This window comes from Dermacentor variabilis, chromosome 2 (genome assembly GCF_050947875.1).
Source record: "Dermacentor variabilis isolate Ectoservices chromosome 2, ASM5094787v1, whole genome shotgun sequence".
NCBI lineage: Eukaryota > Metazoa > Arthropoda > Arachnida > Ixodida > Ixodidae > Dermacentor > Dermacentor variabilis.
This window is the reverse complement of record NC_134569.1, coordinates 97,134,005-97,160,387: the sequence shown is the minus strand read 5'-3', so window position 1 is coordinate 97,160,387 and position 26,383 is coordinate 97,134,005. Positions and strand designations below refer to the sequence as shown.

The 26,383-nt window shown below is 45.8% G+C and overlaps 2 protein-coding genes across 10 annotated transcripts in view; one reads left to right on the top strand and one right to left on the bottom strand.

Annotated features, from left to right (window-relative positions):
• The window catches only part of LOC142572355 (uncharacterized), a 96,108-nt gene extending 92,154 nt beyond the window's left edge, over positions 1-3,954 (bottom strand). For all 5 annotated transcript variants that reach the window (XR_012826050.1, XR_012826051.1, XM_075681416.1 and 2 more), the window contains exon 1: positions 3,721-3,954. The gene's annotated coding sequence lies outside the window, so the exon portion shown is untranslated. The remainder of the gene's footprint in view (positions 1-3,720) is intronic.
• LOC142572354 (calcitonin gene-related peptide type 1 receptor-like) overlaps positions 1-26,383 on the top strand; it is a 260,219-nt gene that overhangs the window by 93,314 nt on the left and 140,522 nt on the right. The window contains exon 1 of one of the 5 annotated variants that reach the window (XM_075681412.1): positions 4,140-4,244. The exons of 3 other annotated variants lie outside the window; for them this stretch is intronic. The gene's annotated coding sequence lies outside the window, so the exon portion shown is untranslated. Of the gene's footprint in view, positions 1-4,139; positions 4,245-18,008; positions 18,116-26,383 lie in introns of those variants that run through there. One more of the 5 variants, XM_075681413.1, reaches the window with a different exon arrangement.

Genomic DNA, 26,383 nt, shown 5'->3' with positions numbered 1-26,383 from the left:
GTGTGTACAGTTGGTGCAGTGTCTCCAGGCCTAACTTGCCGCCGATATATATAGGCTGCCCGTTTGTAAAAGAGGGGATAGCTGCGAGAGACACTACAGGTGAAAACAGCACCCCCTATGTCACACAGTACAGTTGAAAAAGGCTGGCGTACACACCGACTCATTGCTTCTATTTAATGGCCATTTGAAATTATAGTAGGTGTGTGTGTGTATGTGTGTGTGTGTGTGTGTGTGTGTGTGTGTGTGTGTGTGTGTGCGTGTGCGTGCGTGCGTGCGTGCGTGCACACACACACACACACACACACACACACTCACACGCACACACACTCACACGCACTTGCCCGCTTTCCACGTACACTTGCCCGTACACTGTCCCCGTCTTTCATCGTCATAATAATCAGCCTGGTTACGCCCACTGCAGGGCAAAGGCCTCTCCCATACTTCTTCAACTACCCTGGTCATGTACTAATTCTGGCCATGTCGTCCCTGCAAACTTCTTAATCTCATCCGCCCACCTAACTTTCTGCCGCCCCCTGCTACGCTTCCCTTCCCTTGGAATCCAGTCCGTAACCCTTAATGACCATCGGTTATCTTCCCTCCTCATAACATGTCCTGCCCATGCCCCCCCCCCCCTCATTTCTTTTTCTTGATTTCAACTAAAATGTCATTAACTCGCGTTTGTTTCCTCACTCAATCTGCTCTTTTCTTATCCCTTGATGTTACACCTATCATTCTTCTTTCCATAGCTCGTTGCGTCGTCCTCAATTTGCGTAGAACCCTTTCCGTAAGCCTCCAGGTTTCTGCCCCGTACGTGAGTACTGGTAAGACACAGCTATTATACACTTTTCTCTTGAGGGATAATGGCAACCTGCTGTTCATGATCTTAGAATGCCGGCCAAACGCAGCCCAGCCCATTCTTATTCTTCTGATTATTGCCGTCTCATGATCCGGATCCGCCGTCACTACTTGCCCTAAGTAGATGTATTCCCTTACCACTTCCAGTGCCTCAATACCTATTGTAAATTGCTGTTCTCTTCCGAGACTGTTAAACATTACTTTATTTTTCTGCAAATTAATTTTTAGACCCACTCTTCTGCTTTGCCTCTCCATGTCAGTGAACGTGCATTGCAATTAGTCCCCTGAGTTACTAAGCAAGGCAATATCATCAGCGAATCGCAAGTTACTGAGGTATTCTCCGTTAACTTTTATGCCCAATTCTTCCCAATCCAGGTCTCCGAATATCTCCTGTAAACACGTTGTGAATAGCATTGGAGAGATGGTATCTCCCTGCCTGACGCCTTTCTTTATTGGGATTTTGTTGCTTTCTTTATGGAGGACTACGGACCCGTCTTTATTTGCGGTCAATATGATATGCACTAAACACCAACTAGGCCAAACTGAAGTTCTTCTGAAGTACTTGGTGGAAAAGCGGGAGTGATCACACTGCCATGCACTTGCGAAATAAATAAAGAAATATGTTTTGCCAGAAAATCACATAGATATAAGATACTGTTAGTCATCACGGGGCCATGCAATAACTCAATTAGGGTGCTTTTTTCCTTCTTCTCTACATCATTTGAGGGCTCAAAGAGCTAACACGTTAGTCCTCAAACATCGTAATGTGTTTGTCTTCTTTTTTTTTCTTTTTTTCTTTTTTAGTATAGCCGCGACTAGTCTCAGTCCGACGGCAGATTCATGTCGCGTTAGTCTCGTTTCAGTCGTAGGTTATGGGTGATTTTAACGTGATTCGAAGAGCCCTCCCGAGATCTCAGGTTCACGTTTGAACTTTGCAAAGAAAACTTGATCAAATTTCTTGATTTGGAAATTAAATTTAAAAGTGAAACTCATGTGTGTTGGCAGTATTGCCCTAGATAAAAAAAATCGCTCCTCCCATACAAATCGTCCCACTCCAAATGAATAAAACGTGGCATAGTCTCCTTGTGCTTGACGAATGCTCTAGTTGCACCCACTCATTGCAGCAGAGTTTTGAAGCCCAGAAGGCGAAATTAATGTCGGCAGGGTACCCGGTCTCACTTTTGATGGCTGTGTCAGAATCCTCGTTTAGAAAGTACATAAAACCGCGGACTACAATGATTCTTCAAAAAGGAAAAAGGTCGTAGTGATGCCGTATTTGCATGGCTTGTCTGATAATCTTAAGAGGGTGGCCACTAGGAATGGCGTCACACTCGTGTTTCCGGCGCCGAGAAAACTGGTTAGGCTGTGCAAAAGCATCACAGAAGAGAAGAAAGATGCGATTAGTGGTTGTGGAAATAAAGCACACCACTTTTTTTCACAAAAACTGTGCATCTTCAGTTGTGTATCGCATACCTCTCTCATGCGGACTGTCCTATATCGGCCAGACAGGTCGTTGAATTAATGACCGCATGCGTGAGCATCGCTATTTGCTACCTACAGGTACAGGAGGGAACTTGCGATTGCATTGCAAAAAGCACGAATGCCGACCAGTTTTTCATAGTGTATCGATAGTGGGGAGAGAGCGCAGCTAACTGGAAAGAGAAATTAGCGAAGCGTTCCACATGAAAAAGTTGGGCGCGCATACATGTGTGAGTGAAACATCGGTTCATATCAATGATAAAGAACTGCAATTTCTAAATTTATCATGTTAATCCACGTGTTGTAGCCTTTGTCTGGAAGGGGTGTGACTACGCTTTTGTGTACGTGTAGAACTTTTGTTGATAATTAACTACAAACCTTGTTATTGTTCTTGGTTGTATGCGCATACGTGGCGTAGACTTGTGGAATGTTTTCACAATAAACTTCAGTTGTAAGTCCAGCGTTGTCCTGTTTGTTTCTACTTCTTGTGCTCGTGTCCGTACTTGCTGGAAACCATTATACATTCACCATGCACCAACTGGCCCAGCAAACTACTCTACTAAACTGCTTTTCTTACGTGATTGACGTAATTTTCTCGCGTGTTTCATTTTTCTTTTCTTTTTTTACACCTCCGTAAATTCAAACGTTCATGTCGTTTCTGTTTTGATTTCTTCTTTGTCGCTAGTGAGAGAACCTCGAAACGCTACCACAGCTTCCATATCTCCGCCTCCATAATCGTTAAACGATGTATGATGAACATGCAAAAACAGACAACGAAAAAAAAAGGTAAATAGTGCTAATAGTTCTGCACCTTTATGAAAACTCATTGTAAGAATAGCACCAAGAACACCGACCACAGCGCAGACTGAATTCCTAAAATATCTCGTTGTTTTCCAAGCGCAATATTAGTCAACACTCGAGTCTTCACGTAGATTGCTTGAGTTTGCACAAGATAGGAGCACTAAAAATAATGTGAAGGCTCTCAGCCAGCTCCCCACGGCGCTCACCGCTTTACAATGGTAATTGGTAATTGATAATTACTTCCTGTGGATTTCTACCACTCATATTTTAAAGGAGTCACTTCAATTTACACTGAATCTATAATCCCTATCTGCAAATTTTCACCTGGATACTTCCGCTGTCCTCTCTGTGGCGGTTGTTTAAAATTGCCTGCACTTCACTGGCTACTTTGGCATGGCGCCCCTTCGCGCTATCGTTGTGAGTTGAAGCTTCTGTAATTATTTTTGGCTTGAAGGAGCTAACAGATGGTTAATGGGTCTCGCTATTACCTGCACTCAGCCTAATGCCTATCTAAAAATGGTCCACGTTGGCACATACAATCTCCTGCCTCAGACTTTCCTTCGCAAATACGTTTAGGAATATTACCTTCGACAGCGACGGTTTAGTTCAGTGCGTCACTGGAGGTTCTGTTCACCCGACTAAACTGGACGAAAGAGGCGACGGCAAAGCATTCATGTGGTCTTAATAGCTGGCGCTGTCAGAGGAACAATGACGTCCTCACCGCGGCTTTCTTCGGCTACGCATCTGTCGCCCTATAGGAGAGCACGCACGTGGAACTCCGTTGCAGAAAAAGTCAGGCGCCTTGACTGGTAGGTCGGATTCGCTGGCCGCTTCGTATCATGACGCGCGGCGCGAGAGCAGCTGTTCGTATTAGGTGCTCGCTGCCCCCTTGTTTAGGAAACAATGGGACGCGCGGTGTGGGTCACATGCGGACGCGAGAAACGACGGGTACATGAAAAAAAAAAAGCCTGCAGGCAGTGCGTCATCTGGCGCAATACAGTAAAGTAGAGTCCAGGCATACGCGATGGAGGGATTCACTTTGTTGTGTTGAACGTTGGCTGCACGATGGTATCGGCAACTTTGTTTCTAGACAATAGTGCGTCGTAAAGGTGAGCTTTATTCGACGGAGCAAGCATCGTCTCCGACTGCTCGAATAAGCGCCACTGTATACTGTAAGCTTCACTCACAATTCCGCGTCCGAGGATGACGATGATGTGAAGCGATAAAATCTCAATCACTGCAATATCCGCTATGTCCGGCATCCCAGGTTTAGTGCGGTTCCGCATTTCGTCGTTTTCTTTTTTTATTTTTCTTACAAATTGATCATCTTAAGCATAGTGTCGACTTTGTGTTCAGGAAGCTATCAGTCGCACTACTCAAGTCAGATAAAGGTGTCATTACTTCTTTATCTTTTTGCGAGTCTTGACCAAAAGCTCTCGTTCACGCCAACGACCAGAAATGTTGCTAAAGTGCAATTCACCGCAGGCTCCAAATTTATCGTGTGCGTGCGTAGTTTTCTATTGCCCGCCGTTGCGTACAACTCCGCAGATAATGTTATTTCAAAGGTGCATAATTTAATCAATGCAGCGGCTCCTCTAGGGCTCTGTACAACTTGCTCTTTTAAGTAACCGCACGCCGTATCCTGTGTGCGAAAAGTCCACACGTGCATGCGGGCACATCATGCTCTTGACGCTTCCCTGATAAGGGCTCGCGCGCTGCGCCAGTTTGTTACGTCACTGCGCGAATAAAAAGCTAACAACATCAGCGTATGTACGGTACCGTACTCTCTGTGTCCTGGTTGGTGCACCCGGACTGTGTGACGTGGCATCCCATTGCGTAACTTGATGCCATGAGCTGCTGCTTCAATCGTGTTAGATCTCGAAGCCTGCTGCCATGGCTGCCGTTTTCATTCGTGTAAGACCCGCGCTTGTTTGTTTCGAAATATTGAAAGGTTGCAGGGCCTAAATGAACGAGGCTTGTGGCCACCTACTGACGCCTCCGCTCAACGCATGGTACGAATTGATTGATAGATTGATTGATATTAGTTAGTTGGCTGGTTGGTTGGTTAGTAAGTTAATTAGTTAGTTAGTCAGTCAGTCAGTCCCTCAGTCAGTCAATTAATTAATTTGTTAGTTAGTTAGTTAGTTAGTTAGTTAGTTAGTTAGTTAGTTAGTTAGTTAGTTAGTTAGTTAGTTAGTTAGTTAGTTAGTTAGTTAGTTAGTTAGTTAGTTAGTTCATAAAGTTGAACGTCTCACTGGGGCTATGAAGCACAGCGCAGTGGAAGACTCAGGACTCATTCAGACCACTTACTTTTCTTAAAACGAGCGTTCTTGTATTTCGCCCCCACCTAGATGCGGCCGCTCGTGCGAGGACTCGAACTCGACACCTCGTATTGAGCAGAAGAACGCCATTATTACTGATCTGTCACGGCTGCTGCAGTTAACTATTAAACCACTAAATACTTCGGTTTAAAAACTGTTACACTGTATTCTTCGTCGCTTTCGCTCTCGCTGCAGATGGCCTGCTTGAGCGTACGCTTTGAAGCACGCGTTTTGATGTTTTTTTTTTTCAATACATTAGTGATAGAGGTTAACGCCGAAAGCACCACATGGTTAATGAGAGACGTTTTCTGTTTATTGTTGATCACTTTAGGTATATTGACATCCTTCGAGATCAATATATGTGCACCAACATTGTATTATGACCATATTCAAATGCGACTGCCGGGCCCGTGAACGCCATAGCTATAACTTAACAATTTGTGCAGAAATAAATGTTCAACTTACACGAGTGTATACGGTATGCGGCTCTGTCTGGGTCTAAATGTGCGTCTTCGAGACTGGGGCGTATCGCAGGGTTCAGCTATTCCGGGTAACATTGATTGGGCCTGCACAGAAAAGCGGTGGCAGTCCTGCTCGTTAACATGCGACACGACAATGAGGCCACGGCTCCTTAGCAGCGGCCTGTCTCAAAAAGGTGCACTCCTGACTGCACAAGTAAGTGAGTTCTCTATGGGGAGTCTCACAGGAACTAATCCTTGAGACACCGCACATTGGTTCAATTCGAAGGCCCACACAAGTAGAACAAAGCAGAACACACTTTCTAAAGGCTTCTTGGGGGACCATTCTTGCGTTATCGTACCCGAGGGTTTCCTCAAAAGAGCTGCTTTTGTAACTATTTAATCTTGCTAACGTGGGTATTGTATGGCTAAATGTCTCGTCTATAGGCTCAAAAAAATAGAAAAAAGAGAAGAGCAATACACCGCTGCAGTTCAGTAAAAAAAAAATAAGGAAAAAGATGTCTTGGTGGAGAAGCGCATCCAATGTTTCGCCGCAAGGAAAAGAAGGCAGTATACATGTGGGACCTTGAAGGATCACAGCGCAATTTCATGCAAAGCTGCTTCTTTCCAGCAGTTGCTGTGAGAATTTCAGCTGCCTGTAATTAAATCACATACTTTAAAGCGCTCACCGCGTGTAACTCACCCTTTTGAGAAATTGCGGGCATATACCACTTTCGAACAGTTATTAAGAGGAACCATTAGCCTCCTGTGTAAATACGGGCCTCCTGTGTAAGTACGCGAGAACGGAGAAATTTGCTTCTTCTTTTCTTCTCGAAGGCCATTGCACCAAATTTGATAAGGTTTATTACATTTAAAAGAAAAGATTAAGATGTAGTCATTGTAGGAACAAAATTCTTGTTATTTAGGCCGTTATGTTTTTTTATCTGTTCAAAATTTTTTAAAAAGATGAAGGAATTCATGTCATGTTTACAAATCTGTAACTCAGCAATTAAGAAGGATCTCACGAATTGTGTAAACCACTCATAAGAATACGTCTAAAGTGGAAAAAATTTATCTATTATGCACTGCTCCGAAACGTACCATTAATTTGTGGATCAGACTTTTGAAAAGCCCTCGTAAGCATTGCAACACTTTCGCGTAAGCAGTAAATTTGAATGTCAAATTAATCCAATTGAGATGCTCTAGCAGATGCATATTGCAGAACTGCGATCATTGTTTTTGCAGAGTTCCGCATTTGTAAACTTCGTGCTTCATTTTTCTTTTTCAGAACTTAGCATCTGTTAGGGACCTTGGTAAAAATTTGATGTCTTACATTATACAATCTGCTTTCTAGATTAACTTGTATTTAACTTTCTCTTTCAACTGAAACAAGCTTTCTTCAACTGAACAAGCATTCCACAAGTTTCATGAAAGCATTTCTGCGTTTGACGTGAAATCAATTATTGAAATCGCAGTCGGCCCCGTGGTAAAGCTTCCTCTTAAAGGGGCCGTGAAGTACTTTCTTTATCGAAAAGGGGAAATGTATTTGAAGTTGAAATAGGTTATTTCAGGAATATTTTGCCTCAAGAAGTACTTAATGTGTTCAGCAGAAGCGCAGTTATTGGCCATCAAACACGGCCGCCACCACTCTGCTCCCGCTCCTTCTTCAGTGCCTTGCGCGGTGCAGTGCACGACGTGCCCACAACGCTCCGCCTTCTAAATGTCACCGTCGCGCGCAGTTCAAATTTCACTTTCCGCGTTAACGCGGATGTGACTACTTCAGATTTTGGTGCCTACGACGCGCTAATCGTATACCAAACGCGGTTGTCATCAGCGAGCCGCAGCGCACTTAGCCAGTAGACTCGCCGCGGCACCCCGTGGCGGGTGCGGTACCTATATACGCTACCTAGTGGACCGCAGCTACCAACAGCAGCCGCGTAGGGGAATCTGCTTTATTACGAAATACAGCCTCCAGAAGAGACGGAGGAGCAGATTTATGTTGAAAAGAGAGCGTTTGAGAAAAAGGCGACTTCGCGCTCAACTTGCGAGCTCTAGGCACCGCGTACGACAGCAAGACTTGGCTGGGATACTATCGGCGGACTATAGTTATTTCACCAAGCCCGCGGGGTGGTACAGGACTGTTTAAAAAAAAGTTGGATAGTAAAAACATTGGCCATAATGTTCCCCAGATCTTCATTGAATTTAATCTCGCTATAATTATTAGTACCCCCGGATAGCTAGTGAAATTCAGCGCAGTTCGTAAAACACACTTATAAAGTCGAGAGGGCGTGCATACGTGACCTATTTTAACAGCAGAAACTACGCACGTACTTCGAACTGCCATGTGCACCACCGATAACCTACCTGTTAGTTTATTTTTTACCAAATATAACGAGGATGCCAAAGTTAATTCCACAAAACCCCATATCTCAATTTGATATGCCAAGTTTGATAGCTCCGAAACACCATAGTGGTGTTTTTTATATACTGGAGCTACGTTTCAGTCATAGTTCAGAATGTCACTTACTAATTAATTCTCACACTAACTATCTTTTAACTTGAATAACATATCATTGATCTTTTGGTACCAATGTACTCTCCGTGGACAGCAATAAAGGTTGAGAAGTTGCTTTAATTTTTCTTGATTCGGGATGGTGTTTGGGCTTTGTCGGATTAATTCCCAAAATACAGCGGGAAAACCTACTACGGATCTCTATAACGCATGCAAATAGGTACAAGGATTCGGTGCAGTAATCTTTAACAACGCTTAGGCCAGAAAGCCTAAACTTTCACTACACATTGAACTTTACTTGCCCCCCATTTCCGCGGAATGTAAACATCGGTGTGTCGTGGCGCTCTCTCGGCACATTGGGAAACATAGCCTTGAATTGACCACACTACGCTTCCGATCACTTAATAAGAAAATTTTTAGAATGACAGCATTAAATCAACATACATTTCACTTTGCATACAAATTTGACATTGTGTTCCCCCTGTATTCGGTAAAACTTATTTTGGTGGTATTGTTGCCCTCTCAGGACAGTGAGCTATGCCATTCGTAAAACAGGCTCATAACGCTCCGTAGCAAACGCATACGTAATTTATTGCAATAGCAGCAATTTGTTCACCGACTGCCATCTTTGTCTGCGAATCACCTATAGCACCGTGCTTAGTATCATCAAACGTAAACAAAGTGACTGGTTCAGCTCACAGGCAACTCCTAGGAAGCATACTACGAGCCGCGCATAACTCATGAAAATACCGAAAACAAGGATGTTTCATAAAATATTTGCAAGCTCCTAATTAGGCCAGAAATATTAAAGTTTCGCAGCACATTGCCACCAAATATAGATTTGGTGTAAGGTACAGATGTTTCTGCGGGCATGGGGAAACATAGCTAATAGCGGCCGTACGTGAAAATCTCGTAAAGTTGTTTAAAAATTGGTTTACAAGCGCAGTATTTTATCCAAACGGATTTATGTTTGCCAAGTTATTGCTATACTGGTCCACCCATTAAAATAAAGGAAAAGATCTCAGCAGCATTTGTAACTACGTCAGGGCAGCGGCCTAAATTTTACACCGCTCGCAAAGCACACTCATCACGCTCGGGAGCGTTTCAACGCGTTATTTATTACAAAGTCCACAATTAGCCCACAAACTTTGCCTGCGCAGCACCCTTAGGTGCCCATTAGTGTCACAAAATATACGCTTGGTGTAACGTAATGTTCCATCGAGAAACTGGTTAAACATAGCGTGAAATGGCCTAAAACGCTCTTGAGCACTTGCTGAGGAAACTCTTCTATAAATTCTGTATGTAATGCAGCCGCGTTTGCCTTCGCATGATGGTTTTACATGGCGGTCTCCTCATTTTTGCTAAGCTTGATCTCAGCGGCACTTGTATGGACGCCACGGCAGCGGGCGAAAGTTTGCGCTTTTAGTAAAACACACTCGTAAACCTCCGGAGCACTTGCATGTGTAATTTATTGTAAGATTGGCAATAACCCACTTTGAACTTCTTCCACATATCACTTATGACGTGTTCCCCGGTGTCCCGGGCGTCCTATACCGCGGACGCCAGCTACAAACCTCGTATAACGTATGGAAACGCTCCTAATTAAGATAGGAAAGTCAAAGGTCACCCAGACATTACACTTATACCATGAAATATGACAACCATGCAACACATCAGAATCATGAACCACGTTCACGTAGGAGTTGAGGTAAATGTCGTAAGTTCTACACTATAAAAAAATATCGACAAAGAAAAAAATGCATCTAAATTAACAAATACGACTGATAGTTACTTTCAGCATGTCGTAAAGCATGCTCCCTAAGTCTGCGAGCAGATCTCAACTACTGTCATTTTATCCCTCTTGAGAGAATTCTAGTGTTTTCTAGCAATATTGCTGTATAGCTCGATATCCTCAATGTATTATTTATTTATTTATTTATTTATTTATTTATTTATTTATTTATTTATTTATTTATTTAAGGTAGCAAGATTGACGAAGTCCGTGTTTGGCTGGCTACCCTACACTCTAGAAGGTTAAAGAGGAACAGATGGATGAGAAAAAGGGAAGACAGACAGGCAGAGAGAGAACTTTATTTAGGTCCTGAAGTACGCTACCGCTCAAGGCGGTAGATCAGCGGGCCGCTCCCACGTCGGGACGGATACGCCGAGATTCACCGCCGCGTCGCGGGCACTCTGGACGGCCTTGAGTTGATGTAGAAGGTCTGAGCTCCTGAGCATGGAGCTCCATTCCCCTTTGGTCATGCGTTGAGGACCCTGTAATCAGCGGCACTGCCCGAGCATCTGATCTAACTCATAAGCGGCGCCACAATCTGGGCATGCTGGATCAAGGCCTTCGATGAACTGGCTGTGGGAATAAAATTAGGGTATGACTTGCTGTGAAGCATGTGGAGGGTGGATGCCTGTGCTCTAGAGAGCTTCTCATGTGGAAGGGGAAGACCCTCCTGTCCAGATGATAATGTCTGATGATCACACTAAAAGTGAGGAGAACGTCCCAAAAGCCGCTAGATTGGAATCCGAAGATCATCCAGGCTGGCCAGAGCAGTGAGTTAGTTGACGCGTTCGGGTGAGGGCGATCTAGTTCAGCTTGGCCATGGAGGCCAGATGTGATCCGAGGTAAGCAGGAAACCAGATGATTGTGTGAGTAAAAATATCCCTATGACCTAAAATGCGAGTTACCTCAGCTGATACCGATCGGGGCGCAAAAGCCCTGACCACTGCTCGTGAGTCTGTGTAGATCTGTTGCTTAGAATCGTCAAGGAGAGCGAGTGCGATAGCTACCTGCTCAGCCTTAGCGGGAGGGACGTTCCTGATAGAAGCGAAGTGGAGAACAAAACCTGTGTGATCAACCGTGACAGCCGATAAGTTCGCCGATGGACTGTACTGCGCCGCGTCTACGAAACATGCAGGCTCCGGGTTTTTGAGCAGGGCTTCACCCCTGGCCCTCCACCTCCCCGCAATGTGCTGCGCATGCACGTTGTGGAGAAACTGAGAGACCGTAATGTGCGCCCTTTGCTGCTTAGTGAAATTATGTTTGCGTTAATCTTCTAAAGCTGGACTACACCCTATGACTGCTGGGATGCTCCTGCCTGCGGCCGAGGAGTAGTGCCTGTCCATCTGAGCCATATGGTGTACCTCAATTATCTCTTCCCACCTGTTGTGAATACCCACTTGCATTAGCCGGTGCGTGATATTACGTTAAGGGACGCCTAGGACTCTCTTGATGCTCTTGACTATCAGGATATTGAGCTTAGTGTTTTCATGACTCTGACAGCAGTGTATGGCAGCAACGTAGGTAGTCTGGTCCACTAAAGAAACGTGGAACAACGTTAGTAAAGTGTCCTCCCTGAGGCCACCGCGAGAATTGGACACTCTATAGTGATAAGCCGAACCATGCTTTCCGTTTTAGCTGTGATCTTGTTGATGGTCTGCCCATTAGTGCCATTAGCCTCTATAAGCATGCCAAAAACTCTGATGACCTCTACTCTAGGAATGAGATTACGAGAGCTGGTGCGAAGCTTTATATTGACGTCTGAGAGAGGGACCCAGCCTTTTGATTTGACACCCCTTCTCTTGGGTCTGTAAAAAGAAAGTTCCGGCTTGCTCGGAGATACTCGTATATATAGTTCGGTTCCGCTAAGGAAAGCGTCGTTGTAATCCACAGCCTGTTGGAGTGCCTCCTCCACTCTATCACCGCTGCCGACAGTACACCAGACGGTGATGTTGTCGGTGTAAAGGGTAGGATGTATGCCCTGGACTTGCAGGAGCCTTTTGTAAAGCCCACAGAGAGAAATGTTGAATATTTGTTGTGAGACCACAGAACTTTGCGGCGTGCCTTTGGAGCCAAGAACGATGGGTTCTGATTTGAAGTCGCCTATATCAATTGTGGCCCTTCTGCTTTTGAGGAAGGAGCAGTTGAATGCATGGAATCTATGTCCCAAGTCAGAAGTAGAGACGGATTTGAGAATATGCATGTGCGAGAGATTGTCAAAAGCTTTCTCGAGGTCAAGTCTCAGGATTGCGCTGACATCTCTCGTCTGAACTTCGATAATCTGCTGTTTGATCAACTTCACTGTGTCCTGGATCAAGATTGTCGGCCGGAAGCCAATCATGTTTTACGGAAAGAGACCGTGTTCTTTAATTTGTTCAGGAATTTGGGTGTTAATGACGTGTTCGGCTACCTTGCCTATACAGGATGTAAGCGATATTGGCCTGAGTATAAACAGACCAAGGGAGCGTCCCGGTTTCAAGATAAGGACGAGTGACGGCAGTTTCCACGATTCCGGGATGGCGCCCTGTTCCCACACCTTGTTAACCTCATCCGTGAGAGTTTGTATGGAAGCATTGTCCAGATTACAAAGCACCCTATTGAGGAACCCCGTGCGGGTCCGGGGCCGAGTGCCCATTCAGTTCCGTGGGGGCCTCCCTCACTTCAGCGTGCTGAGAGGCTCGTCTGGACGCTTCGCGTGCGAACGCTCGTAACGAGGATAGTCGGCGTCGCATGAGAGATCAACCGGCAGACATTTTTGCGCTACTATTTAGAATATTTCTTGGTCTGAGTCTTCATGTTTGGCTACATGGAGGATTTTGCCGATTGCCCCCTCTGGTTCGATTTCGAGTTTGATTAATTGAACAAGTGCTTGAGCAAGTTCCACTTGCCACCCGTGCCCATCTGGCCATCAGCCGAGCTATAAACTTTGTCCCGCTGTTGCCTAGAGAGCGTCTGACAGTGTTCCTCAATCTCGTGATTTAGCTCAGCAATCTTTTTGCGGAGTCTACGATTGAGCTTTTGTTCTTTCCACCTGACTAGAATGGCGTTTTGGCTTCCAGCAACTGCGCTAGATGGCTGCCCATCATGGCAACCTTAAGATCAGTAACTAGGGACTTGGTGGCTGCAGCCACATCCTCTTTAAATTGTGCTACCCTGTGGTCGAAAGATCCCGGTGGGTGGTTGTCCTTAGCACCCTGCTCTCTGAATCTCTGGATTTGAATTACCTTAGGAGCCTGCTTTGTACTTCAATCAAGGTGGTAAGAATGTAATGATCACCACCGAGTCTTTCGTTAAGGTTGTGCCAGGTTACCGACCTCGAGTTGGCCATAAAGGTGAGATCCGGAGCAGCGACTCTGGAGCATGAATTGCGAATTCTGGTAAGGAAACAGGGATCAGCGATTAGAGTGAGTTCGTGGTCCGAAGCCGCCTGCCATAGATCTCTACACTTTGCGTTAGTGTGGTGGTACCCCACTCCTGATGCAGGACTATAATGTCCCCAGCAATTATGAGGGAGCCCCACCAGCCTTTCCGACTGCCCCGAATATGAGCGACGTGAAGCGTTGTCTCATGTCTCAAAGAGTACTGTAGATGTTGAGGATGAAGAGGCTCGTTCGAAGCTGCCCGCTTGGCATGACCTCGATTAAGAAATGCTCAGTTTTTTGATGGTTCAAAGAAAGATCCTGAACTATGGTGGTGAACTTCTTCGAGACAAGGGTCCAGAGGGCACTTTTCTTCTGTCCGAAAAGCAGTGAGACCTATAGCCCGATAAGTTGAATGAGCCCATGAACGTTTCTTGGAGTAGGATAATGTGCGGGCAGTTAGGATGAGATCTAATGAATTGATGCAAGGTCACTTTCTTACGCTGGGATCCATGACAGCTACATTGCCAGATTACGATGTTACTTGGTCGACTCTCCATGAGTCACAATTTCAATAGATTTTCCCCTGTGGCGGATCTCTAACCGCCGAACCCGACGACCCAATACCAGCCGTGAATTCAAGCCTTCCGACCCTCACGCTCAGGGTGGAGAACGCCTCGCCAAGGGACTTGAGCGTATTCCTCAATTGGGCCTGAAACTCTCTCATGTCGGCATGAAATTCCTTAAACTCAAATTTGAGCCCTTTCACTCCCTCATCCCGTAAGGGCTTTGACAGGGCTCTCTTAGCGGGGCGCCAGGCTACAGGCGTCTCCAACGGGATCTCAATGGGCATGTATACCGTCCCTATGGTGGAACAGCTTGCGAATGCGGCGACGTGGCCGCTAATTTTAGTTCGCCTACCTCCGCTTTAAAACATTCAAAGGCGCTCCTTAGCAGAGCGTTTTCGCATTCGAGTTGGGGGATCCTAGCCGCGCCATGCTCTGACAGTGGTGATACTTCCTTCATTAGCGTGGTTGACGTTCCCTTGACACAGTACTTGACACTGTTGGCCCAGCGAGTCTCCCCAGCGGGTGGTGCTTGTAGTCGAATGGCAGGCGGTCCCCTCGGTCGCGAGCGCTCCCTGCAGCGGGAGCGCGCGCTCCTCGACGAAGAGCCTGGCGCCATCGAGGGTGGTCTGCTGCGGCTCCGCACCTCGTTGACGCCGGTCGGTGCACGTGGTTTGGTGCGCTGACATTCATGTCTTCTTCTGCGAACCACATATGGTACTTGGAATTGCTGTCTGCACAGCTTGTCCGCTGTATTATGAGGCCCTCCACACAGGGCGTACTCGAGGGTGCATGTGTGATCCTCGGACGCGAATAACTTCCTGCAACTTCTGCAAATCACATCTTCTGGCACCGGGCACACGTCGGCTCGGTAGCCTAACCTTCCGTATGCGTAGCATACATCCGTTTGTCGATGGTAAAGCGTACATCGTAAAATACTTGGCCCACACAAGACGTTGTTGGGCACCTTCAGGCCGTCGAAGAGAACGACGATCGTTGTAATGGCCTTTATGCGCTTGACCTCCAGTGATCTGGGGTTTCTAGGTTGTACAATCATACGAAAGATAATAAAGACGTGCAATCAGCGTAAATATATTCGCAGATAAATGTTTGCTGACAGTCACAAGCGTCAGTACAGTCCAGTCACTTTAGTGTGTCGCACGTAGCTGGGCGTGTCACTGACGAATGCTTATTCATTCCCAATCAAAATGCGTAGCATTGGTACAAATAAACTTTGCGGACGTGACAAGGCTATGGGGAGCCTTCGGTGACACTGCCCATTATCAACGCTCAAATATGTGACCCGTGAAGTTGTTATATATATTCTTCCTATTCATGAGCGCTTCCCTAATCTCTACGCAGTAAATGAATACGGTTGATTTCAGCAAACTTACAACGCATTCGTGAGGGCTACGCATTGAGCAATCGCATATCGACGTTTTATGTTGCTAATAAGCATCCAACAAAATAATGTTCATTTTTTATTCTGAGTAAATTTACGGTCACATGTCATTGGGGGGAAGCGGTACTCAATTTTTGTGAGGAATCGACGGTCTTTGAGCAGAGAGAGTCGTAAAGCCAAAGTCGGGCGTTGCTGAAACGTTGGCTTCAGCGACATCTCTTGTTTGACAACTGTTACATGGGATTTCCTGTCTGCATTACAACGCGTGGATCCCCCCATTGTGCAACACACAGTTGCATAATTTTACTTTTTGCGGGCACAAACTGTAAAGAAATTCAAATATTTCATGGAACATACACCCCGTCAACTTTCGCGATCGACTGTACTTGGTATCAGGGCTGATCACTAGAGAAACACGAAAGAAAGAGAGAGGAAGGGAAGGGACGTCAACCAGAGGCGCGTTTCCAGTTTACTACCTGGTGCTGGGGGGAGGGAGGATATAGAGGGTTGAAAGAGGGCAAAGAGACAGAGAAAGAGAGGCAGAAAGAAAGTCGCAGTTTTGGCCGGAAGGCGAGACATCGATTGCGATAGCACATTAGTGGATAGATATAGCAAGTAAGGACAGTAGCTTTATGGCCGTATAAACTTGTAAACATAAGCACACTAAATAAATTAACAAGCATGGTGTCACGCGCGCACAAAACAACGTGAACACATCTCACTCGATGACACGCGGAAACTCACGGTCAAAACGCTGGAGGGAGAAAGCGCGGCAGCAGCATCCAGCGAATTGACTTTCGCGCAGCGTCTCGCGTCAACGCGAACTAAGCCGCGGAAACTTCGCTCACGGCAGACTCTGTCCCCGTCGCAGATGGCTTTCAAGATGGAGCGGCTGGGGCGGGCGCGCGCGGCCGCCAGAGCCACTCATAGTAGAGAGCGCCCCCCTCCCTACCCTCCACAAGAGCCTTGCGTTCCTTCCCGCTTTCCTCCCTTGCGTGCGCGAGATTGAGCCGCGATCGCCTGCTCACCCTCGCAAGCTTTCACTCGCACGTACGGCATACGGCACGCGGCGACAATTTTATTGCCCTTGGACTTCATACAGAACCTCACGATGACTCCGACGGCAGAAATGCGCCTGGAGTCCATATAGTTGCTATCGCAATAAAACATGAACAGGTAACACAAAAGGCGCTCCAATCACGCTTTCACACAGGCTGGTCGATCTCAAGAAGCGCAGTAGCGCTTGCACGGCCTTCTGATACGATGTTAAGTCCCGTCGATGTTGCAAAATTCTTTCTTCCGACAGAGGTTGGTCGTCCAACTGGTTCAGCACGGCGGAAAGTGATTGTCTCTACACACTGTACTGGTGGCACTGGCAAAGAACATTCCTAATTGTTTCGGGCACTGGCAAAGAACATTCCCAATTGTTTCTGCGTCACAGCAATCGCCACATGCTGCGCTGTCTGCCATTCCTATGCCGAACGTGTAGGCATTGTTAAACGCAACGCCCAACCATAGCCTGCACAAACGGGTCGTCTCTTCGAGGAAGTCTTGGTGGAAGTCCAAGGCTTAAGGTTAGATCCAGGGTGTATAAACAAACCTGCATGAAATGTGGTTCATTCCACTTTGATGTAGTGCAATGGCGTGCAATCAGGCGAAGCATCCTCGCAGCATCAGTCTCGGACAGTGGGATTGATAGGCGGTTGTCTTCTACATGAACTGAATGTGCAGCTTGATCGGCACGTTCATTGCAGATGATACCACAGTGACTTGGTATCCACTGAAAAATTATTTCATGTCCTTTTTCAGTCAGGTGATGTATGGCCTCTGCGATTTCTAATACCAACTGCTCGTGCAGACCGCGCCGTAAGGCTGACAGTGAACACTGCCGTGCCGTATTCGAGTCACAGAAAATCAACCATTTGTGTGTTGGTTCGTCATTAATAAGGCGTATGCAACTCAAAGCACTGGAAGTTCTGATGTCGTCGACGTTGTCAAGTGAGACGTTTTCAACATTATAGTGGTTGCTTTTGCTGGACTTTTAAGTATCACTAACACGGACGTGCAATGAAGCATTGAAGTACATGAACTTATGTGTATATTCGGTGCCTATTTCAAATGCGCATATGCCATCGCCGCAGCACGTAATAGAAGGAAATTATAGAGGGTATCCATTGTTTGATCTTACGTTCCTTTTCATGGCACTCGCCAAGGTTTATCGACTCATATGTGCTCTCACTCTGTTCATTATTCTTCGAATAAGGTGGCGATGAATCAGCAAGCTGCAATGCCGCTGAAAGCACATTTTCTGGGAAAAAATATTGATCACAACACCGCGAGCGAGACAAAGCGACTGGAAACTGCAACGACACTTTCTAAAACTGACACCACTTTTACAATAGACAATGGACGCTTAGTCTGTTGCGACGCGAAACTGCCTTCCCCGTTCCAGACTTCAGCGCTCAGCGACAAACGCAATCCGTTCACTCTCCCACTCCTTAGAGCCTTGTCAGGCCTATATTTTGTACTGTTACAGCAAGAACAACCGGAACGAAGCAGTAGACGTGCTGACAGTAAGTATGGGAAACGCTGAAATGGCTGTTGAGACTAGGGCACTGTACGTTCTCTGCAAGGGCCTGCGCGCAAACTAATGCGGATAACAATACTTGACATGCTAACAATTGTTGAAACGATTGCTTTTATGCCGGATAAGATGACCATTCACCTGACACTTGTAAAAGCACAGTTCCAGTAAGTCAGGGATGATTGAATGCAGAGAAATGTTTTTTGTGCAAGAACCAGTGAGGAAGCTATCAGATTACGTCTGCGCGGAGTCAATAGAGGGTTTTCATTTGTGTCATGACTGCAACTTACCTATGTAAGACTTCGCACCACAAAGCGTTTGTATCCCATTGCAACAATACTTTGCATGTAGAGAGTACAAGGGTCGGATAGCAGCAGCCAAGCATGGCCAAAGCACAGTGGTCACTTTGCTGTAACATTACGTAGTTACTAGTTACTGCTAACTAGCAGTAGTAACTGAGATGATAACGAGTCGTTAGAACCCCACAGTGACTATGAGAGAGAGAGAGAGAGAGACAGGGGTGGTAAAGGCAGAGAGGTTAACCAGAAGGAATTCTGGTTTTCTCCCCTTCACCGGAGGAAGGGTAAGGGAAAATGAAAGATGGGAAGAATAGCGGATAGAGGATAGATAAAACAAGGACACGAAACGACATAAATAGATGAGGTGGAAACGCCCGTGAAAACTATAATCTTTATAATAGACCAATCGAATGCTAAAGCTTCAAGAGTACCTTGACCAACTTGTGGTGCAAAGTCTGTATAGGCCGGCGTTCCAAGACTTGTCTGCTCCAATGCAGCTGATCGTCAAGACGGGCAGCGTGGTCGCGTGTGACTGCGTTTGTGCGCTGTATTGGGGACAACGGCAAAGAATGTGTTCAGTACTTTCCTCGCTGCCGCTGTGGTCACACGCAGCACTACAGGTATGTTGCTTTATGATTCTGGAAGCAAAATGTTTAGCACAAGGGACGCCAAACCACGGCAAAGTACTGTTGTCGCGGGTCGGGATAGTCCAGGGGAGTACAAAGTCAAAGACTGGGCTCCAATCGATGCAAACATGTGTCCTGTAAGCTAGGTGTTTTCCACAGTGATCGTGGGGCATAATTTGCAAGCACTCGAAGTTTCGCTGTTGCATTTGTTCTTAACAGCGAGATTGGTTCCTGCACGCCGTCTCCATGAGCAGATCGAACAGGTTCATGGACATGTTCGTTGCCCATTACGTCGTGTCCTTGCTCGACGAGGCGATGAAGGGGCTCTCCGATTTCTATTACTAGTTGTTCGTAGGGTCCATGGAGTAAGGCGGATAGCAAGCAATGTAGAGCTGCCTTGGAGTCACTGAAAACGTTCCATTTTTGAGATGGTTCCTCTCGAATTATGCGAAGTGCACTATGAAGGGCAGCAAGCTCCGCGGCTGTCGATGCCATGTGATCAGATGTCTTGAAGAGTGACTAAGAATACTATTGAGAGATGCGTTGCTACCTTATTCCATCGCATACGGGATGTTCCGACTGATGTGTCGAAAATGTTCTGTGCGCGTGTGTACACGTGTTTATTGCCAATCGTGGTTCTTTTTCTTGTATTCCCGTTATGACCTTTTACTCTGTCAGATCACCATTACTCTGGGATCCTGTTTCACCAGCTCGCTAGTGTTGGGCCGCTTTCGTCGACGTGGCACATGCTTTCATCTTGGCGTGCCGTGGTGATTGCTGTATCCGCTCGTCTGCTTTTTTACTGCCATCTCTTGGGCAAGCGCTTTGGGAACATGATAGGCAAGTGACGTACAGGACATAATGAAAACAACGACAAGAGAATAGAATACAACAAAGCATAACAAAAAACACTGAAAGCAACTCCTCTGCGTCCGACCGACTATATTCAGTTACAGGCACATTGTAGGCAGCGTCGCAAGAAAAGCCAGCAAGTAGGCACCTTGGACTCTTTCGTGTGAGCGCTGCCTTCCGAAAGAAGCAATCGGGAGCTCTAAATATCAAAGTGAAATCGCCAGGGGCCTTGATTCACAAACACGTGGTAGGAAGCAACACACCGTATGACCCCGGAAAAAGTAAAGCAACGCCTGTCACACAGCCTTTCAGGTTCTGTGAGGAAGTGGTCTGGCAACTAGAGAAGCGCGTATCTGTATCTAGGTCGAAGGGACGTAAAAAAGAAACTAACGATGCGAAGCTTCCTTTGGTGAGTGACACATCCGACCTGCATGGCTGGCTTCTGGTATCTGGCTGACCCTTCTCAGCAATTTTCCTTTCATATCCGCTCAGTGGTGGAACTCAGGTGATCGAGTGGTTGGCGGCGGGAACAAGATATAGTAGCACACATGCATATTTAACTGCTGCCTTTGTTTATGACATCGTTGTAGTGGATTTAAAGAGGACAAGGAGTTCGTCGGTGAGCAGCATGAGGCATCAGCGTTTGTATGTTTGGCAACTTCTATAAATTGTCTGGAGCGGCTAAAGCTATGACAAAGTTGTCCGCATAGGTTCATGTCGGCTTATGATGAAATAAGCGGTAAGTAATGGACACTGACAATGAAGGGACGAAGGCGGTTGCACTTTATGCATAGCCTTGGCGCAAATCGCATGCACTAGCGTAGGGCGGAACAGCTTAGCGCACCAGCTTTTATTCTAGAGGCCAAACGGGGGTGTCATAGTGCTCCTAACCGGGGAAAGGGAAAAATTGCCATGGGGCACCGTGAAAACCAAATTTTGGTATACTGACTCAGAGTGGACGTCAAAACGTGGTATTTTATTATTTTTCTTTTCCTTTTTTGTTACATAGTGTCCAAGAAACATGTTTTCTGTGTCAAATGCTTCTATCAAACGTTACTGCACAGCTATCTCGCCTTAATTTCTTTAGAAAGTAATTGACTTACTTAAACGTTTGAATGGTGTAACTGTAAAAAAGTGTCGACTGACATTCAACTACATTCGAAGGTCAGACTTGGCTTTAACTCCTTCGGTATTTTGGACGAGCTGAAAGATAGGGTGAAAAAGAGACATCGCATAGGGAAAGCAGCAAGACTAAATAGTTTTAGTTAAAAACTGAGAGAGCCGATTATTATGCTAACTAATGAGAATAACTGGCATAGTAATTTATTAACCTAATAATAAACGCACATTCAATATTAGGAATCGAGTGGTTCGAGAAGCCTTGTCATGACGCATAATAATAGAGGGCGCGCTTCTTCAAAAGTTTCATGTCTCGAGATAAGTGTTCGCCCCTTCACAATTTGCAGAGTGTTCGATAGAAGGAGGATTACAGTTAGTAATTTCTTGCTTCCGCTAAGCAAATTTGCGCTTGCATTAAGCAAAAGAAATTATGTCAGAAGGTACATACAGCGTTAAAATTTGTAATCGAGCGTCCGTTTTAGAAAATAATGACAACGTGGCCTGACTTGAAGGAAACGCAGATACTGAGAAATGTGATACAATACAGGAGCACAGTTACCAGCGCATCGGAAATGACGCTGACTTACGATGCGTACTACTCTATGCGTACTACTACTCGGTGCGTATCTACTCAAACTTCGATTCCTCCACTTGTCCAGAGAAGCCAGGTCACAAGCAAGTTGATAAGTGAGCAGGAGCCATGGTAGACGCCACAAGGTAAATATACCTGGTAGTGAAGCTTCCATAGGAGCCCATACGTTCAAAACATGGCGGTCCATCTGCGGTTCATGGGGCTTAGCGCCATCTGTATGTGGTGGGAACACTTCCGGCGGAAGAAAAAATAATGTGACGCCATGTCCGTTAAAAGCAGAAGTGACGTCATTTTGTTTTCGAAGGCACGAAATTTGTTTTGTTGTCCTTCCTTTGGAGCTATATATTCAAATTCAAATGCCCCGCCATTCGACTTGATGGGTGTTCCGAGCTTTCAGCGTGGAAAGCGATGCAGGAAAAGGCCAGCCATACGGTTGTCGAAATCGCATCCCTGCACAGAACATACTTTCTTTGGAGGCCGACGAAAGCTTTAGGTGTAGAGTGCTGATCCTATTGTCGGATGCCAAGCCCGTCGGCCAGCGCAGTCACACGAAAACAACTACACAATTATCTGGCGGTCGTAACTCACTACTTTTTACTGAACAGATTAAGAAGCTATGAAGCTACCCGCGCCACCAAATTCACACAAACTTCGACAAGCAAGAAAGCACAAACTGTGAGGGGGGCGTATTTCAACAGGTGACCTTTACGAGTGCGCCTTTCAGCCCATCTCAAGACGTGCATTGCATTGCGAGTGATAGTGGCGTCAACGCCCCCTGTAGCGATAGGCGCTGAAAAGAAATGCATTTATTAATAATAATAAAATGAAACTTGTATTTTCTTAACTCGTCACAAATATATAAAATTGACTAGGAATCTTATTTTCGTTGAATGAATCTAAGTGTGTCTCGTGTGAATTAAAAAACGCGTTTTTCTTTCCCAATGTTTGTTCCCTCCAAACATAGTCGCGCTTCAATCGCTTCTCCCATAACCCCCCATGCTGATGTCGGTGACAATCTGTATTGAACCGCTTTTCGCCCGAAGCTTCGCGGCCTATTTGAATCGACCTTGGACGCCATGTCAAAGCCGGTACGGTAAATCAACACCTGTAAATGTTACGGGGCGGTACCTTATATAATACTGCATCCAGCACAGAAAAAGAGGCTCGCCTGTGGCAATTTTTCAATGTACTTTGCCGGAAGGCGGTGCCAACAGAGTACGTGAACTTCACCCTTCAGATAAAATCTCCGGACGACAAAGGGCCATGCCGTCCGTGCTTTTCATGTCAAGCTTCAGGGCCACACCCATCTGAGCACGACTCTACAGCTTTCTTTGAAACAGCGTACATCGTAATGAGGGCCTCGCTATTCACCGCGTTCTTCCGAAGAATTTAGGTTCTGTCGTGAAGGGACCATATACAGGGGCTAAGCCATAGATCAGGTCAAGCGCGACAGTGTTATACACGTATAATGCTATTGTTGTGGGTCGAAAGACAAGAAGCCAGGTCCTTGCTGTCACTGGCGGTATATAAAAAGGCGAGTTGGTTTACACGTTTTCTTTGTTGGTGTTTCTTCCGATATGGTACATTTAGAACATAGCATTCTTGTTTTGTTCTTTCTGACTGTCATTCTTTCCGCTTTCTTTTGGCGTCCGGCAGATGGTTCCCTAAGGCGTTCAATAATGGAAATTGAGCGAATGTTCTCTCCAGTATATAAGTATCTGTTTTCGGCTGTCGTGGCACTTTCATAGAACCGAGGCAGGAACTCTGCACAAAGCAGAAGTGGATGCCTCAAAATAAAAATGGAAATCCTCAAACAATACGACCGAAAAAGAACTTTCTAGTTGGACCCCGAGAAGATGTGCCGTCCAGGATACACACCGTAGTGTTCAGGTTAAGGAAACATAGCAGTCGTACAGACATTGAGGAAATGCGTTCATACTTCCTTCTTTTCTTTTTCCTTGTTTTGACCACGAGAGTGACTCTTCTTCTTGATTTTTTTTCATGTTAAGTAAGTTTCCACATAATGAGGAGAGTTTTCTCATCAATAAGTTATCATTCTTAAGAAGAATTAGGCGCCCACTGTTCAACAAGATGTGCAGGAAGCTATGTACCGATGTTTCATTATTTTGTGAGGATTTATTGTGCTTGAAGAAATCGTAAGGCGCTTAATTTATACCACATTATTTATTTCGAATCGACAAGCGATGTCATGAAGACACCCATGTCGTTCATTCCTCGTCGACCTTCTCGCGGTGACACAATACATCGACGCAAGTAGCAGCGGTAGTCACGGCAGCACCATCGCCAGTGAGGCGTTAGTACAAGAACTTGCTCTTGAGTAGAGATGTAAGCAGTTAAATAAAATTGAACATTTCTGGCAAAAAACAGGGTTTTTTCGTTTTTTAACCAGGATAAAATTAAAAGAAACTAAAGAAACAGAGCTTCCCCGCATAATTCTTCTGTCAGAATGCGACTCCTTTCGACGTATATAAAGTTTTGTTCAAACGAAGAAGTGCCGGAGTCTGTGAAGCACGTGGATCTATCCACGCGGTGGCAAGAACTTTGCCTCAGCCCACCCTTTACGCCCCTCGCCTGTCGTGCACTGCAGGTTACCCCTTCTTCTGCGGCATGTGAAAGAAACTGGTCCGAGTTTCGAAATATGTACACCAAGCTATTCAACTAGCGCGCAGGGGATCGCGTGCTAGAACTTGTGCATGTGCACTTGAACCTCAGCGTCCTAAAGGCTTCGTCTGCTGTGCAGCGAAGCGTTGGCGCGTCAAGCGGAAATGAATCTGGCACATTTTGATGCAAGTCTTTGTCTTGACGCTTTGATCTGAAATCAATACCTTGACGTGAAATCGTGCCTAGATTTTGAACCCGGGAGCTTTGCTGGGACTTTTTTTGATGCAATAATGTAACAATTATATTCATGCAGTGTTGGAGAAATAAATGTGCCCCGTTTTTCATAGCTCTGTGCGCAATCGTCTCTTTCTCAATTTTCCGTATTGAATTTTTCATGCGGAAAGGCGGTGGTCCCGGGTTTGAGTCCCGAACCAGGACTAATTTTTCTTCAGTTGCGAAGCTTTTCTTTCGAGGAGCATGTATGGGTTTCTTTTGTAGCTGCTACCATTGGGTGGATGTCTCATTTTGCCTTAGTTACTTCTCTCTGCCCCACGGGTTTCCGCAGAACTATTACGTCAAAAAAAGACATAAAAGAAACCATGCAGTTATTTTCACGCCCTTTAAAATTTCATAATTTTTTACATCTCATCAGTAGGCCGGTGTCTAATGGCTATAGGTATACCTATGCAATTCGTTGCTGTATAATTTATGCCCTGGGACACACATATATATTAATCTACCGAACTGCACATTGCCATTGACTTCATTTCCTCTTCTTTTTGTTTGTGTTGTTCTATTTGTTTGTCACAACACAATGAAACAAATCTTCACATGAGCATACTACAACGCCACTATAAGAAGTCACTGGCAAAAACAACGTTGTGGCCTGCCTAATGCTCCATGTCTTCAATAAACCGAAACTTTGCAGCGAAGCGTCCTTGACTATAGGCATGCCAAAACTGCCTTCTGAAAACGTTTGGTCACGCCTAAAGAGGACGTAATAATAGTAATTGAGGCAAGCACACCAATAGTATTGCGCTTGTTCTCTTTTCTTTTCTCGTGATTACCACTGCATGCCCTATTAAGTCCTTCTTACAAAGACTCATCCCGGCGGGAGAATTCGTGCGCACGACAATTGAACCAAGCCTTCCGCGGAAGCCTTCAGCAGCCTAATTAGTTATCATTGATCGCGGCGAACCAATATCGACGTACGATATCGCCACTATACGTACGCTGAGGGCGCAGGGTCGCCACATTTTAGGCTACAGTAAACTACATTGCTTTTCTGCCAGTATGACGACCACGAACGTGATTCTCTACCGCCGTCAACGCTCACCCTGCCTCCCTGCCATTGTGCTTAACAGTCCCAACTCTTCATCGTCAACCTTGTGGTGTCTACAGCAAACCGAAGTGTACCTTTCCGTCACAGGGATACGGAAGAAGGCTGACCTGTATGCATTTGTCGTGAAGCAAGCAACTCTCGATCGTTTGCACGCGTTCTACCTTGTTCGCATTGGCGGATCCATTTAGGCTAGCACCCCCGACGCAGTTGGCGTCTCATAAGCGCCCAATCAACATCATATACAATATTTCTCACGGCTCGCCATCGAGATATTCGGAGTTGCTTGCAATCCGAGGCATTTTTCAGTATAGTGATAACCAGCTAATAGTTGGGCAATATTCTGCGGCTATTAGGAAGAGTAGAGTGTATTGGTGGTGTGTTGCTGACAGAAGCCGACATTGTCATCTATCAGCAATACACCGCATGTCGTGTCAGCCATTCGTGTCAGAAATACAAGAAGCGCACCACCTCGTTAACCGCCTTCTCTTTCCTTTGCTTTTATCTCTCTATTTGTCACTTACACCGCGGCTTTGCATTCACCAACGGATACTCATTCTCGACAGCGATAACCTATAGTAGTGGCTTTAAATGCCTGTAGTTGCAAAAAAAATAAAGAACTGCAGAAGACTTTCTCGCAACTGCCCATCCTTTCAAAATGAAATGTTTAGACCCCGTACCACTCTAAACCAGCTTGAAAGAAGACCTTCCTCATTGGACAGGATCTTAAGATTGCCGCGTCACATATCCCAGCTGGAGAAGGCTACAAAGGCGCGCCAGCGATTCCTGACAGCCATTGTAGTGAGTG